Source organism: Ambystoma mexicanum, chromosome 9 (assembly GCF_040938575.1).
Source record: "Ambystoma mexicanum isolate Mex_15411 chromosome 9, UKY_AmexF1_1, whole genome shotgun sequence".
NCBI classification, from domain to species: Eukaryota; Metazoa; Chordata; class Amphibia; order Caudata; family Ambystomatidae; genus Ambystoma; species Ambystoma mexicanum.
The window spans coordinates 250,740,420-250,758,583 of NC_090931.1; the positions used below are offsets into that span (position 1 = coordinate 250,740,420).

Below are 18,164 nucleotides of genomic sequence, written 5' to 3' on the forward strand. Positions count from 1 at the left end.
AAATGACCGAATGCAAAAGTCTGACCACCAAAAGTCTGACCTTTTTTGGTTGCGTGTCTTAAAATCGCAGCAGAAATGGCCGTGTATACAAAATATAACGGCAAAAATGCTGTGGTCAGACTTTTGGGGGTCAGACTTTTTGCCCCGGTCATTTTGTCCTATTCCTGAAAACAGCAAGGGGCAGTCTCAAGGGGCATTTATAGAGGTGGTGATGTTGAATTTTAAACATGTAGCTATACGATGGGATGTTGGCAAGAGGAAGAAAGGAGCAGGCAGGGGGAAAAGGGTGCTGTGTTGGTCCCTGTGAGAAATTCCATTGGAAGGGCTTGGCCAATCAAGACAGATCTATTACAGGGGTGTTCTGGGCTGGCAGACGGACTGACAGGATCAATGCTTAGTTAATTGGTGGGGGTATATGTTTTGCCTGTGATGTTCAAAGTAGCCAAAAATGCAGATGCAGGGCTTCTGGGTACACCAAGAATCAAGAATGAGGAGTAGTAATTATCGGAGGCCGTCCATGAGCAAGTCCATTGAGCCCAATGTAACGGACTGAACATTGTGTGTTTTGAGTGACACCTTTTGTGTTTCTGGCTAGCCAGATGTTACATAGTACAGCATCCATCAGTCTTTGCCAGCATAGTCAATGTTGCAGGATCATGGGAGCTGTTGCCCAAAACACTTGGAGAGCCTCACTTTGCAGAGCCATCCTCTAGGAATATGTCAATGACTATCATGGAATTGACTGATACATCATGTGGAAAACATTCTTTGAAATCATTGGACTTGCTGTGACATTTCCGCGATGCAGAAGATGGAATAGCAGCAAACTCATACAATGTATTGGAGACGTTTTTCAAGGGATAGAATTAAGGTGTGCCATTGTGTATCATCGTCATGGGAACAGACACATGCATTTTGTTTAGCTGAGCTGTTAAATGCTGTTTGCAGTGAACAATAATCCAAGAATGCCATGAAAGAAAGCTCTTTCATCAACGTTAGTAGCATAACAAACAAAGTCATATTATGTCACAAGAAAAGGTCCCTTTGACACATTAGGGGGCTGTTTGCTGTCGCAGAACCATGTCAGGGTTGGTTACATCTGAGAAAAATAGGGCCTCATTACACGGTAGGCGGTAAGGGTTTACCGGTACCGGTATATTACCAGTACCGGTAAATCCTTAACGCCTTACTACGAGGTCCCTTTGCGGGCTCGGGAATTTAACGCCTGCTTTTTGCAGGCGTTAAAAACCAACCCGCAAAGGGACCCAGGGAGCTAATTACGGTACCGCAATTTGCGGTGCCGAAATTAGCGCCTTCCCCATTCCCATTATGCCCTATGGGGCAAAAATGGGAATGGGGAAGGGCAATGGTGGAAGGGGGAATTACCGCCCCGCCAACCTTGGAATGGGGCGGTAATTCCCCTTTCCACCAAGGCGGTGTTTTACCGGCATGTACCATGGTGCTAATAGCGCCATGGTTCTCCGCCTACCGTGTAATGAGGCCCATAGTGTGGCGCGTGAGGGCTCAGAAATGAGAGGAAGACACAAAAAGGTATTATTGTCAACATTAGCCATTGTATTCAAAGGGGTTTGGATAAAGGCCTAACTTTCTCAATACTAACAAGGGTGTCCCTTCCTATGAAATTAAAACTAAAGCAGGATGACCTTGTGTCCAAACTCAATCTGACCTTCACACTAATACATACATACAAAATGTGCAAGGCAGATCTTTCAAAGTTCAACTCAACAGAAAAGTGCAAGAATTCAAACATCTAACCTCAACAAACAACTTCTTTTATCCAAGGGTTGGCTCCCTTCCCCTGAGTTCTTTCAAGCAAACTATTCACAATATTTTGTGTCAAGACCAGTCTCTTAAAGGCATGACTAATGTCTCTTTCTCTCAATACTCTTCTCAATGTATTAAAACTAATATTCTTTCCTTGAAACTGTTATGATAGTCTCTCTTTATCTTTCAGAATGGCAAAACAAAGTATCCTTTCCACAGCGTTGGTTGAATAAGGTAAAGTAACGTCTTTACTCATTTTCAAGATGGCAAAACAAGTCTTTCTCAGAATAGAGGTTCAAAGATAGTGAAAGTTTCTGGTTGACAAAATGTTCAAAGGAAACAAGAACTTAAGATGAACAAATGTCTTGTCAGCATACCAATTCAAAATTAGATTCCCGGTACACTATCCTGCCAGGAAACTCATCAACTGTAAACTCTTGATATCCTGGTTTACTCTCCTGCCAGGAATATTCCCCTTTTGGCCCACTCGGGTCACCTGGTGTACTCTCCTGACTGGTATCCTTGTCCAAAAAATGTTTCACTACTTGATATCGTTATCAGGCTTCTCTGCACATTCACTTTCTCCTTAGCTGTTACTTGTACCAATTTCCCCCAAACCGTCATCCAATGTCTGAGGGCTTGTTCAAGCTTTTCCTTTTAACAATCTCTCTTGAATCTTTGCAATGTTTGTTCCAAGTATCTCCAAACAAACCTCTTTAAGTCAGGAGTGTTACACGATAGTTGCCCCTTTTCCTTTTGGAATGTCTCTTGGCTTAGGCAATGTTGGTCTCAAGTTACCCCCAACTGACATCTTATGTCAGGGAAATTGCACCACATTCGCCCTTTCCATTTAGTTCTATTAGGATGGTACTCAAAAGTACTTTTCAGATGCTTATCAGCATATCCGCACATCCTGGTGCTCCCTTCACTATAACGCAGTTCTGCTGGGTCTCTGTGTCGTCTCTTCCAGCTTTCACTGGCAAAACTGCTGTTGCTTTTCAGGACTGCTTCTCCGCACATGGCTTTGCTGTGCACACTCTGCTTGCTCTTAATCAGAGCTCCTCCCCGAAAGCTGCCAGCTGACTTCTGGGGTGCTTCTCTCCACACAGTCCTTCATGGGATTTCTTCTGCCACCAGCCATGTTTCCCACTTTGCACAACCTGCCTTATTTCATCATCCACGTTCGCGTTCCTGTTTCTCTTCCTGTTCTTTCAGCTGCATGTGATTTGGGCATTTAAAAGTCCAGTGCATCTGTTTAGCGTTGTTACAAGTGGACTGCATATTGTTCCCACGGTCACATTTCCTCCACATGAACTCCTTGCTCCTTTTCCTCATCAGAGTACTTGAGGATTTCTTGGATTGAGTCCAAGGAGGTTCCAATGGATATTCATTACATGTTTGAACAGGTGTAATATCATTACAATTACCATAAACATCAGATATTTCACAGCAATATGCCATTAAAGATCCAGTACTTAGGATTTTCATCAAAAGGGGGACAAAACTGCATCTTTCCTGTTTGAACCACCACCTCTCCCTGGTATTCATCTCCTGCTCCATGCTCATCCCTCCTGATACCACCCCCAGGGTCAGGATCAGGTAGTGGCTGCCTTTCCCTAGCCATGGAGGGGGAGACTGCCACCAGGGAATTAGTGATGATTCCGCAGGATTCATCACAGGAGGAAGTAAGAATCCTGGTGTGAGAAATCAAATACAAAACAAGGAGAACTGGGATAGCAGAATATGTGCATATGGTTGCATGGCAGAGACTATGCCATGGTTAATTTATATTGGATGTTGAAAACCAGTGAGTCACAGTCTTAAAATCTAGTAGGGTTTCTGGAAAAAATTGCAACATGGTTGTTTTGGTAGATGGGCATACGTAGAGTTTAGGTTAGAATTCTGCAGAGGCTGCGGTGAGTCTGATGCACTTGAAAGGGGAAGAAGATGGTAAGAAGTCAGACTGTGTTGGCTGTTTTGTGTGCACTGATGCAGAGGATGCTGAAGCAGAGGCATCAGTATGGCCAGGCTACGGTAGGTAGATTCAAGGTTCAAAGTGGACAATTTTAATGGTGGCCATTATTTGTTCACAGAGGGAAAGATGGTTTTACCATGGTGCAGTGAGTTTGTTATCATTCTGGTACCCATCCAGCCTCCATCTAGTTGCAGTCTATGGATTTCCTTGTCCAATCTCTGCCTGGGGCTGTTTCAAAGTATGACACATCCGTTTTTTTAAAGATCATATCCATCAATGTAATGATAATATTTCCCCCATCCAAGTGCACTCAAAGGTAGTTCCAAACCCAGCGCTGATATATCAGCTATTGAGGCATCCCATAATATCCAGGTCACTCTCTGACCTCAGGCAAAACTGTCACCCTCAGCGAAGCTGCCCGTACACTGAATCCTAAGGCCATTCTAAGTGCCATGCAAAGTGTCTGATATCCACACACTGCTGCCAATCCATTACTATTAAACTATACCTTCCATGTAGATCAAGACAATAACATCTACTATCAAACTGCCAAATGCCAATCCATGTTCATAAGTACAAACTAATGTTCTCAAAACCATCACTTGCCACTTAGATACATTATTCCTAAGTGATACATGGATGACACTAAAGCATGTTTGTACATTCTGCCACCACACAAAGACTTCTTCCATGCCTACCACTATCACACATTGTGCAGTGGATTCTTACCCATACATAAAGCACATGTTTTGCAACTAATCTCTTTATTTGATATGTAACTCAAATACCTCTTCTAAAAAATGTCTTGCATTCATTGCATTAAGCTACACCTTATTCTCTAAGGCGACTGAACACTGCACTGACCCCACATACACTAGCCTGTGAATAGAGTAGATCTGTTATTCTCAACCAATCTCAACCATGCTTTTCAGACTGCCTTGGAACCCAACCTATTAGTTGTCTCATTTAATCTTCTGAAGGAGTTACTGGGAGAACTACTTATTGGACCTGTCAAGTTTATTTAAACAAAATGTGGCACACGTTTACTAAATAAGGTGCATTGTGCATAGCTTTTCATCCCTATAATGTTAATCTAACTAAACAAAATGTTTCCAAGGAAATATTAATTGTAAACAGTGTTCATTTGTGCAGGGATATTTCACAAATGATCTATAAAGTATATTCTAATATTCTGCAAGATAATCATAAATTGATACAATATAAATTATACCAAATTAATTAAGTTGTTGATAAGAGTATCAATGGTTACATTTTTGTAAAGAAAAGTACATTGGAATAATTTTGTTGATATTGCACCACTTTAAATGCAGCTGGAATCTTGGAAACCTGACCTCTGTTATTAAAGCTCTGTTCTCACAACAGAAGGTCCAGTGGTCAGTTTGTGATAGAAAAGACACACCATTAATATGTAATTAACCCATTAGCTGAGTTGAGTAGACACAGCTGCAGGTATTCAGAGCATATCTTAAATCTTAAAAATACAATAAATAGTAGTCCATGTATTCCAAAATCCCCATTGTTATGGAGCTTCACAGTTAATGAGGGACACCAGATCAAAAGCTCATGGGGCTGCTCTTTTAGTAAAACAATGTTTTAAAAGACCAGATCTTAAGACAGCACTGACATTTTTAACCTGAGGTACAGAAATCAACAATTATCTGTGGAGTGTTTGCATCATTACCTGGCTTTCAGGGGCTGTTATCCAGCTTTCTGTTAATTATACCCCCCTCCCATAAAAATAAACAATGCACAGATTGTCCCAAAAAAGTAAAAAATTGATTCATATAGGCCCATCAAAATGAAATCTAATTAGTGACAATAGCTTTGGAATGCTTTGCTTGATTCAAAAATCTAAACAGATTTGAATTCAGCAAGGCTCTCAGCATTGCAGACATATAAACATGACATTTTAATATGTGCAAATAATTAATAAATGTACATATTTCAATAACTTTCTCATATTACCAGTTAATGGAACATGAAAGATGTCTATGAATGAACAATTGTCTTGTGATTGCGGATATAGAGGCCTCAATAATGTTTCAAGGCGCAACAAGGCAAGGGAAGGGAAACAGAGGGAAGAAAAAGACAGCGATCTTACTAGGCCAGGTAAAATTGAGATTGCACAAGTGAACGTGAGGTGGGAGCGGGAAAGTGCGGGTGGAGGGGAAGGGGCAGTGCAATACATAAGATCAACAGTAAAGAATAAATAAACAATAGTTTAAAGTGCAGACATCAAGTGTCAAGAGCTGGGGGGACTGTAGGGATACCGTGGCGAGGCACCTGGTGTCTTCTGACCAGGTGAGTGAATGATTGCCTGAGAGCATGCTTATTGCATAATTTAAAAAGCAAGAATCAAGAGAACCATAAAGTATATCAATATTGTTGTGTACGCTTGTTAAGAGAATTGTTTTCGGAAACGGGTGGCGATTGATTGTGATTGTCCAAATTGATTGTTATTGTATAATTAATCAAAGTAATAACAGAATAAAAGAACCAGTAAGTATTGACAGTCAAAAACAACTTGTCATCATGGGGGACACTCCCATTTTAAAACTCTGCAAAAAATTATCAAGATACACATCCAAGATTAGGAAATACCATGCCGAGTGGGTAAAAGGCACGGCTAACAAAATGTTCATGCCTTGGCCTCAAGAAGGTTTGCTATCAAGAACAGCATTGCAAGACATGACAACATACTTACATGCTGCATACTCAGGGAATAGGTTACAGAAAAGGTTTGCTTTGTTAGAGCTATGGAAGATGTATCAGAGCGAGAGAAAAGACCCGCCCGAGAAGGAGTGGATGCTTGAAAGGTGTGGAAGCTCCTATACCGAAAACAAACATGGCCAGATTACCTGTTCTATGGGAAGGTGCCCACTCGGGAGGGTTTGCAACCACACTTTAGCTCACTGTACCTTTCACAGAGGAGAAATACCCATTTGCATATTAGGCTTTGTCCCACCCACAAGGGCAGTCCAGGACTGAAATGCTAGACAATTATGTTCTGAACAAGTGTACCAACAGCAACCCCAGACCCGTGTTTCGGTCTAGTCGGCACTCATCAGTGAGGTGAAGCTGCGCCTCTTTAAGCACAGAGTGCATGGGGTCCACGTCTGGATTACCCTGGGGAACCTAGGGTGAAACCCAAAGTTTTTAAAAATTCACAAATAGGCCTGGGAACCCCTCTACCGAGAACAAACACGGCCAAATAACCTGTTCGATGGAAAGGTGCCCACTCAGGAGGGTCTACAACCACGTTTTAGCTCAATGTACCTTTCACCTCACTGAGGAGGCCCAACAAGGCTGAAACACTTGTCTGGGGTTGCTTATGGTACTTGTGTTCCAGCAGCACTTCCTATTACGTATGCTTGATGGTGTCGGGCAGAGACTGTTGCTGGGCAATAAAACCTCAGTGATAGGATCGTTTACATGGAAACACCTCTGGATGGAAAATAGTTGATCTTTGTTAGTGTTGAGTGGTGCCCGATGCTAGTGTGGACCATGGGGCATGTGGATTTCCAAAGGCAGTGGACCCAGGGCAAAATCCATTAGATTTGACCTTTTTTTGGTTGAGGGCACCCCTTCACTGGGTAAAAGCACACCCACACCTGAGAAAGAGTGGATGCTTAATCAGCATAAAGAGGAGGATGTAACGCCTTCAGCTCCTCTTTCTCCTCCTAAAACGATAGTACTATTGAAGATAAAAAGGGAATGTATCCCTTTTAGGCGTTAAAGGCGGCAGCAGGGTATGTTAATTCAATATATGCACCCCCCACTTATAGTAGGGAGGATAACATGGAAGAGAGCAAAATTAAAGAGCATAAATATATGTCTACACACAATGAACATAAAGAGCATGACAAGCAGATAGAGATAGAAGAAGAAGCTAAGAGACCAAAAAGAGATAAAGACAGAGCTAGTGGAGTGACACTAGTAGAGAACAAGTTGATAGGAGGACAGATACTACTCAAATTAGAAGGAAAGGGTATTGACAAAGTCAAAGAAAGAGAGGAACGGGAAAAGTAAGAAAAGGAACAAGAAAAGGTATGTAAAGAGAAGAAGGAAAAAGAGAGGAAGCAAAAGGAAGACAAACAAGGTAAGAAGAACAGAACAAAGAGAAAGAGAGAATAGAGGAGAAGAAACATGAAAAAATACAAACACAGAGATTGAAAGAACGTAGTTTGCAAAGAAGGCGAGAGGAAGAAGAGAAAAGGGAGATGAGAAAATGGAATAGGAAATGAGAAGGAGTAGGGGACAAAGGGATGATGAAGTAGACCACATCGTCAATAGATTTACAATACCAAATGAATCAAGTGAACGATGGGAAGAAGAGAAAGGGTAACAAAAGCCTCGTAGTGAGCTGCAGGGGATACCAAGAATACAGACACTGGCTGATGAGCATGAGGTAGAAGTCACAGGGAAAAGGTTTTGGGATCTATATAGGCACATGAGAGAGAAAGATGGTTCCAAGACCAGAGGCAGCATTGCAGGATCGCCACCAAAAGAAACAGGAGATTGATCGGATGACATAATGATTGACAAGAATAGAGCGCTGTCCTTAAGCAGATTAAATCTTGATGATGAGGAAAAGGACAACAAGGGATGAAAACAAGAGAGGGCGGAGGGAAGGAACATCTTTCTTTGTTACAGATATAGACGTAGGAAGTGAGGTAAAGTGGTCAGACATAGAGGACTCAAAAGAAAAAACTCCAGAACCAACACCATATTCTGAATGACCACAAGCAAGTGGACCAGGATTCTTGCAATTCATATTATTAGAGAAAGGAGGAGGATGACCACAATATATACCATGGCTACAAATAGATAAAGAACATTTGAAATGTAAATTACCTAAAAATGCACAAAAAGGGTCTGTGAGCCCCTCTACCGAGAATGAACACGGCCAGATTACCTGTTCTATGGGAAGGTGCCCACTCGGGAGGGTCTACAACCACATTTTAGCTCACTGTACCTTTCACAGAGGAGAACTATCCATTTGCATATCAGTCTATGGCCCACCCACAAGGGCAGTCCAGCACCGAAATGCTAGGCAATTCTCCTCTGAACAAGTGTACCAACAGCAACCCCAGACACGTGTTTCGGTCTAGTCGGCACTCATCAGTGAGGTAAAGCTGCGCCTATTTAACCACAGAGTGCATGGGGTCCACGTCTGTATTACCCTGGGGAACCTAGGGTGAAACCCAAAGTTTCTAGAAATGCACAGATAGGTCTGGGAGCCCCTCTACCAAGAACAAACACGTCCAAATAAACTGTTCTATGGCACGGTGCCCACTCGTTAGGGTCACAACCATGTTTTAGCTCACTTTACCTTTCTCCTCAGTGGGAAGGCCCAACAAGACTGAAACATTTGTCTGGGTTGCTGATGGTACTCGTGATGAGTCAGCACTGCCTATTACATATGCTTGATGGTGTCGGGCAGAGGCTGTTGCCAGGCGATGAAACCTTGGTGATAGGATCCTTCACACGGCAACATCTCTGGATGGAAAATGCTTAGTCGTTGTTAGAGTAGAGCAGTGCCCAATGCTAGGGTGGACCATCGGGCATGTGGATTTCCAAAGGCAGTGGACACGGGGCAAAATCCATTAAATGTCACCTTTTTCAATTGAGTGCACCCCTTCACTGGGTAAAAGCACCCCCTTCACTTAAAAGCTGGATCACTGACTTCTGGCTTTCCCTGGAGGTGTCAGCGCCCACAAAAAAAAGTTGCATTGAAGGTATGGGGACTCTTACACAGATGGCCCTTCCTGGTACGCAGATGGCTTTTCCTGGGGGGTTGGAGGAAGTCCTAGAGCACCACATTCCTGCTTAAAAGGGAAAAATGTTTCTGTGCAGGGTTGTTGGGTGTTTGCAAAATGATGAGTAAGTACCTATGATTTTTAGAAAGGAATTTCAATCCATAATCGTGCAATATTTACTACCTCACTACTCATATTGAGCATGGTTGCGAAAAGAGGCATTTCCCAAATCCAATCTGTTTTTTCAATCACAATAGTGAGCTCTGAATTTTGCTGTCGTAGGGTGGCGTATGCCTTCATGTAACACCGAACACAACCTATGGCTTGCCAGGAATTATGAACAATTCTACTCTCTCAAGCGTTCGCGATCTCATACATCACCAGCCTCAGCCGGGATCATATCAGTAGAAAACCTAGCATGAAGTAGCGCTGCTTGGTCTACCTGAAAGCAGGCCTCTCCATGCAAACCCAAATGGATTCAATCTTTACAGTTAGTTTGTTACTTGACGTTACTGGCATGCTCTTTGCGTCTCTGGTTCTTAAAGAGCTGCAAAAATGGGCAGAGGCTCGCGAGATTCTTGAACATTCCAGAGGATTTCTGCCCGGGCTCCTCACCTACCCACAACTTGGACTCATTGATACAAGGTGCTCACAGTAAAAGTGCACCATATTACTTTTGTCTACTTTAAATCTGCATACGACCAAGTGAACAGAGCCATTTTTTGGAAAAGCTGAAGAAACTGGGTTGCCCTGGTTGGCTTTTTCAGATCTTGATTGATTTGCACAGTAACAACAGATCCTGCGTGCAGTTGGATGGTGAGGGCACGGTGTCACCGTGGATACGGTCAATTGCGAGTCAAAACAGGGTTGTGTCTTGGCTACCCTGTTGTTTTACCTGTATATATCTGATTTGACATTGAAATTTTTGGGGAGCACTAATTGCCCACAGGTGTGGGGTAGTGCGCATTTGGTTGCTATGCTTTATGTGGATGACTTGGTCATATTTGACCGAACATTCACTGGTTTGAGGAACATGATAAATGAGTTGGCAGGATTTGCTGAAGAACATGACCTGTTTATTAATCTTGAGAAAACAAATATTATGCTCGTTTCAGGCAAAACAGTCAATAGAGTCAGGAAGGTGACAAAATTGGGTTACATCAATTATGTACTGACCTATGCTTATCTGGGTTTGGAGTTTTCAGTGTCCTCCAGTTATAACTGCATAATAGAGGCAAAGGTTAGAAGAGTGAAACAATTTACCTATCAAATAAGTAAATTTGCAAAAGGTCATGCAGGTTTTTCGCTACTATGTATTATTAAATTATATAAGCAGTGTCTCTGCCCACCGGTTTTATATGGACTTGATGCATTAGCCATGCACGATCATAAGTGGTTAAATAAGATCGAAGGGTCCTTTTGGCATTATCTTTTGGGCTTGACTATATTTTCTAGCACCCAGCCTGACCTCTTTATGGGGAATGGCGCTCCGGGCTAGAGGCTCCCGTTATATAAAATCTAGATCTAACCCAAAGTGTAGACTCTTGGCATGTCTTGGTGAAACCAGAGACCAAGAGGTGTGCCAAGGGGCAGCAATTATGCATCTTTAAATAAAGGAATGTATGTAGAAATTAATTGGATGCCAAAATTGAATACGGGGGCATCGTACATCATTGTTAAACATGCCTTCGCGAAGAGACTTAACAGATGGGCGTGGTGTAATAACTATTCCCATCTCGCTAAGTTAAAGGGTCATATTGAGGTGACCCATGTGATCCCCCACTATAGGAAAATCCAACCATATTTGTTATTATGCCCTGATCTGGCTGTAAGATGCTTTATGCTGCTTCGTATCGACCAACTGTCACTCTTGGCAATATGCGGCCCACAACTGAAACTTATGGCAGAGGCTCGCTACTGCCGTATTTGTAAAAACCCTGGAAAACTTGATACGGCCAGGCACATCTTAACGCAATGTGCTAGTATGGGCTCTACTTACATGTGTGATCTGGGAGGTTTAGTACATAGATCTGGGACAATTCCATCCAAGTCTTTTGAGATTATTGCCTCAATACGAACTCAATATCTTCCCAGTTGGCCCTGTATAGGGTATGGCAAATTGTGCAAAAGAAATTGTCTAAGCTGTAGCTCGGCTAAACTATGGGGGGAGTGGTGTGACATGAAATTGGTGATATGAAACAGGTAAAACTGGTGAATGACTTAAACCCTATAATACTGTGATGTTTGATGACGCTACAATGAATTTGCATATGGGTAAAAGTGAAGCACAGATTTTTGGAGTATACATGATCCTAATCATATTTTATACTATATATCGTCTTAGACTGTTTTATTGTTTTGAGATTTGTATCTTCTTTTGCTTTTCTGTAGGGTGATATTGTTTTGTAAACTTGTCTTATTTATGTAAAGTTCAATTTGAACTAATCACAGTAAAGAATATTATTATTATAACCATATATGTGTACGCATGCGTGTGAGTTTACACAGGACAAGGTCGGACTGGGGTATAAAATGGGCTTGTGCCTCACTGAAAAAGTGTCCCATAGTCACAAACGGCAATTCGTTCCTTTTGTGAGAGCCATTTTTAATAGTACCCAAGGAGGTGTTTTTTGGTCAATTATGTAGAAAATTATGTTACTGGTCAAAATTACTAGCTGAAAAGAGAAGTAACTTATTAAATGTGCCCACTTTGTTCAAAAAAACGGATGCACTCCGACCTCAAAAATTGGCCCACATTAACATATTGGGCCTCAATTCGGCATTGCTCTATTCAGACCCTCCAGGATATTGGGGGAGAAAATATAAAATGTTGCCTTGCACACAGCCTCTTTCCTGCAATGTGGCAATCTCACACCCTTCGTCCATAAAATCTGCTCCAAAAATGCTGCATACACACAATTGTGTGGCGCAGAAATAGCGCCCTGTAGGATAGTCCTAGCCTGCCACAGAGGCGCTAGAACTAAGGCCACGTTAAGTAGGAGTTGCGCCTCTGCTCCACATCAAAGGCGCCCCGCTGCACTGGGCCGATTAATAATGGAAGGTCCCGGCGCCGGAAGTAGACTGCACCATGCTGATCGGCCTCAGGCTGCAGGGAGGAAATACAGTGCCCGCCAGGCCCAGAACAGTGGGATTAATAACGCATCAATTTTAATGCTGAGACTTTTTTTTCTGCTTCACAAACAGCAAAGTGAATGTTTGAGCATCTCGGCAGGGGGTTAATGAGGACTCTGATTAGCTATTCAGATTTCCCTGCGATGCCTGAATCCATCCTAGGGAGGGGGTGGCGTGGGATTTCACACAAAACAACTTCACAATAGGATCTGCTTTTTTTAGAGCACAGAAGGGTACAGAAGAAGGAGTATGGAGCTGCAGGGTGAAGTGTGTGTGCGTGTGCGTGTGCGTGTGTGTGTGTGTGTCCGCCACCTCCTACCGGCAGTGGCATCATAAACAAGTCAAAGATTCCCCTGACGTGAACAATAATACGATAGCAAGTTTAGAGTCAATTCTTCACTGGCTGAGCTCCATAGATTGCTAACATAAAAACTGAGTGAAGGATCTTACTTATCCTCTACTGAGGACGTTCAAAGGCCACATGGCTTGTTATAAGGGATGGAATCCACATAGTGGTACCTCAATCAAGTTTCTGTTATCCGTGGCAAACAAGAGGAGACTACCCATATGCACATTAGTCTGGCTCCACCCACAAGGGCAGTGCAGTCTAACATGATCGGCAAATCCCTTTGTGAAAAAGAGCACCAACAGCAACCCCGGACAAAGTTTTCTGCCTCAACAGGCATGACCAGAGAGGCGCGGTGACGTCTGATTCCACTATTCCCTTAGCATGAAACCCAAAAGGGATTCAAAATCAGCCAACAAAGTGAGAAATCGACTGAGAATTAACCCATGCACAATATTTTGTTCGATGAGATGGAAGCCAATCAGGAGGTCCTCAATAGCATTTTATCTCTCAGTGTCATATCAGAGGAGGCTATGCATTGGCACATCAGTATGATCCCAGAAGGTATACCCTGAAATGCCAAGTATTCTGCCTCAGGCGAGGTATGCAATGTTCACAGTGGTGGGAACTTGGGGTTCTCCCCTTCCTTATGACTTGTAGAATAATCAATGTTTATCGTCTCTTCATGGCAGACGTCAAACATTTGCATAGTACAAGTGCTCCATGGAGGACCGTTCCACTTTGAGTTTAGCAGTGGCCAGCTTCAAGGGTGCAATTATCGGTCTCCCAAAGAGACGGCATCTACAATGAAAGCTGTTTGTGAATGTGGGCATGGAAGTCTGCTGTTGCTTGCACGGTTCTATGCCCACATTTGGTCACATGCTAACACCACCTGATGGCAACTCATTCTAGACAGCCCCTTTGCCATGTCTTCTGATTGCACATCAGGTGCAGGTAACCTTTCTGGCTATACATACAACAGGATCCAGAGCACATTATGGTGCATGTCAATCGACAGCCCATCCGGCACATGCCACTATTGCCAGCTTAACCACAGGATCTATGGCGAGATATCAAGCCATCGATCGGGTCACTGGAGAAAACATGAAGATAGGTTTTGTGAGTGAATCAAAAGTTACTGATCCAGTTGGAGCTGCATGTAGGATGCACGCACAGAGTGCAGCAGAAGGCAGGACTCCACACTCTGATTGCCCTTGCCATCACCTTGATGAGCAGATATAGCTTAACTCTACATGAGCAAATGGTATGTATGTTCCAGGTTATGGGGCTATCACTCACCCAAATCTCAGCCGCTATACATAAGAAGGCAACTCTACCAACTACCACCCATTGTATGTATGCGTGTATGTATGTATTTTTGCAATTATTAAGTGCATATCCACAAGGGAACCAGGGAAAAAAGATTGCATCTGGATGCAGATGTAGGAACAGCACATAACCAGAAAGCCAGCATTGTCTACCATTTTAGATGAAATGATAAGTTTTTTTTTCCTAAACTCCAATAACAACTTGGTGTTACGTAGTTTTTAGTGTAGGGCATTCCAGGCTCTTAGCCCTGCACAAGAGAAACGTCTATCGCCCCATGTCATAGAATTTGAGTGAGGACCCACCAATAGCTGTTCTCGTGATGACCTAAGACAGTGTTCTGGGTGAAAGGCTGCAATCTTTGACACCAGATATCTCGGGCCGTCCCTTGGATGCACCTAAAAATCAAGCAGCAGGTCTTCAACAGCACACTCTGTTGTACTGGCAACCAATGGAGGTCCCTCCGAGGTTGCGAGATGTGTGAGCGGCGGGGCAATGAGAAAATCAGCCTAACGGCTGAATTCTGTGCAACCTGCAAATGCTGGATTTGCTTCTTTGGAGCTCCCATTAAAAGAGCATTACAATAGTCGAGCCTGGAGTTAACAGGGCTCTGAGAACCAGGGGACGATCTTTGAGTGAGATCAATGGGAACAGAGGTTTTACCAATCTAACTTGGTCATATACAGATTTCACTGTGTCATTGACCTGAAAATTGCAGCTTAAATTTTCCTCACATCATCACGCCTGCTGGTAGCCATACTCCGCTACAAGGTAGGAAGGGAGGATGAACAGGCAGGCTTCACCAGATTTAGGGAAAGTAGGTCTTCAGCGTAGGAAATTGTTATAACAATTGACTATGAGTTTTTGACAGTATTGCGAAGAGGTACTATGTACCTCGACTAAGGTGCATGGGGCAATACTGACTAGTATGACCTCTTTCTTTAGGAACAGGCTTATTTGTTGCTCATAGTGTGGTATTTTCAGGTCTGTGCACATTATTCCTGGAGTATTATTTTTCAAATTGACAATAAATACATATTGCACAGGTTCGTGCTTTAGAAAGGAACATTACAGTTAGTATGTTACACATCTCCCACCTCCACGTGCTGTGTTCTGCACTGTCTCTTACCAATGAATTGGTTATGTACCACTTCAGCCTTAACCTATCCATAATATTCCTTCTTCGGGCTGAAGATGTGGGTTATTCAACATCACGTGTCGCCTCTGGGTCCTGTGTAGGGGATCAAAGTGCCCTGTACATGGCAAGGCTGTGAAGCATTGCACATGCAGCAATAAAACATTTCATTCATTTTAATAGTTTATTCAGTATAAAAACCATAAAGTACATATAATAACAAACATGCAAAACATGAAAAATAAAGCAGTTGGCCATTTTTCAAGTTACAATATTTTCAATAAACTTATCACTAGAAAGTTTGAAAGAGAACATTTCCCTTTTTTAATTTTTTTCTATAACATTTCATAAAAATAAGAGGAGAATATACTCACAGCCTCAATAAAATCCCAGGTGTAAGCCGACCACTACGTCCTAAAATGTAAGCACTATATAGAGATATTTTGACTCTCATCGATCTTACCCTTATCCAGTAACTTCAACCTGAGCAACCAAGCCCTTTGAATATAACGGGCTACTACAAATACAGTATGTTGCTCAATAGGGAGTCTACAAAGGGTCATCACTTCAATAGTAGATCGAAAACTGGCTGCCCTTAAAAGTAGTCTTAAATATTCAATTTAATACAGGTAAACAAAACATGACTAACAGTTGCCATGCCGAAACCACATAATGGGCATATGCCTAATCCCCCCTGGCCCCAGTTTTTGGCAAAGGACAGTAAATAAAGCATTACCATCCTAAATCGGATATACAAGGATTTCTCATATGGCGGTTGTATATGATCAAGGTAACATTCAAAGTCAAAATCTAGTTTACCCTAAATGTCAGCTGGTCCCAGCCTGAGGCTTCGGGCCGCTTCTAACATCAATTCTTTATCCCTCATTTTTGTTGTTCTCTTAATCCTGGGCAGAGCAGATGTATCTATTTTATCGGGGGCTTCTGATAATGCAGCTTCATGCAGCCCTATTACTTGCTTCTTAACAAGTACTACCCATGGAATACACCCCCCTTCAAGGCTCTAAAGATGTTTAATACTTCTCGATATTTCCCTAAACTCTCTGAGCTCCACAACCTAAGCCAATACTATAATGGTTTTATGGCAAGTAGATCTCCTAATGGGCTAATAACCAGTTCCAAATGTAATAGTGCTGACAGTGAACCCTGTGGAAATAAAAGTATTTTTTTTAAACTTATTTTCCATTGTCTCTAGGCCTGGCATAGTACTATAACCCCAAATGTCTGCAAAAAAGGTTGAAGCTGGTATTGCCTGCTTTCGGTATAGCTCCAAAGCAGACAAGATTGCCCCTCTCCCATGTTTTACAAAAAAGGAGTGGAGAGACCCACTATATTTTCCCAGGTTAGAGCAAGCTCTGGCGAGTTATGAACACCATCCACAGTTCTCGTGGAATCGAATTCCTAGGTAATCATAGAACGTCGGCTGTTCTAATTCACATTCTCTTAGATAGATATCCAGTTTATTACGCTTTGAGAACTCTGGTTTAAACACCGGCATCTTTGTTTTGTCAGTATTCAATTATAATCCAAGGGTCTCACATTTGTTTAAAATATATCAAATGTCGTCCTTAATCCTTGTGGTGAGGTAGACAATATCACTGCATCATTGGCATAAAATAAAGCTTGGTAGCTATACTGGCACATTTTAGGGAAGTCCATACATCTCTGGGTTAGTACCTCAATTATTTCTCAATGTATATATAAAAAGTAGGGGTGCAAAGACACCCCTTCAACACATCAAATGGCACAGTTAATTCTCCGGCTCATCCAACGCGGACCGCTGCCTTGTTGTATGTATACAGCAGCCGAATAGCAGAAATCGGTTTTAAAGGTGCCCCCCTTTATCTCATAATCCACCACAGAGTTTCCCTCGAGATGCTGTCGCAGTTCTGAGATCCACTAATACAGTGTACAGTTTCATTTTCAAAAGTATGGTATACTTCTGGATCAACAGGAACAGCCAGAAAATTTGATCGACAGTTCTGTGGTGTTTTTGGAACCCTGCCTGTACGTCACTAATAATGTCATTTTCTTCAGCCCAGGATTGAGGTAAGACAAAACAGCCTTAGCATATATTTTCCCCACACTATCTAGGAGGGAAATAGTACCGGTAGTTGATTGGTGAGTTCATGCCACCTTTTTTGTATATCGGTACAACTACCGCTTTTCTCGAAGAAGCCGGCACTTTACCCAATCTAGTTATTGCATTAAAAAGTGGTATCACATTCGGCCCAGACACTTTCCCACTCTTTTGACTTACAATGGCCCTCCAGACTTCCACTATGTTAAATGAGAGAGTCCCGTCTCTATGGTTAAAGTTCACACAGGAGTTCAATGTGTTATTCTGGTTATTAACCACTCCAGGTTTACCACATAAGTTTGCAAAATGCACCAGCAGGATTCACAGTTCCAGATATCATGTGTCAAACGTTGAAATCCTCCGCTTAGCGGTTACAGGCATAAACTCACTGGCTGCCGACTCCCCTCACTACCAGCAGCATCTGAGCTTCGGTTCTCTTCACGCGAGCTCCCAAATGCCTCTGATAGATTCCAGCCCCTTATTAATATTGTGCCTCAGCATAAAAGCATAACAGCACAAAAATAGTGCAGCACCCTTCATGACAGCGGGCTTCGCCGCAAGAGCAACCTGCTTGACGTTTTAAGCAG

The 18,164-nt window shown here is 42.5% G+C and overlaps 1 protein-coding gene across 3 annotated transcripts in view; it reads right to left on the reverse strand.

Annotated features, from left to right (window-relative positions):
* PKNOX2 (PBX/knotted 1 homeobox 2) overlaps positions 1 to 18,164 on the reverse strand; it is a 1,892,972-nt gene that overhangs the window by 951,149 nt on the left and 923,659 nt on the right. The window lies entirely within an intron of this gene.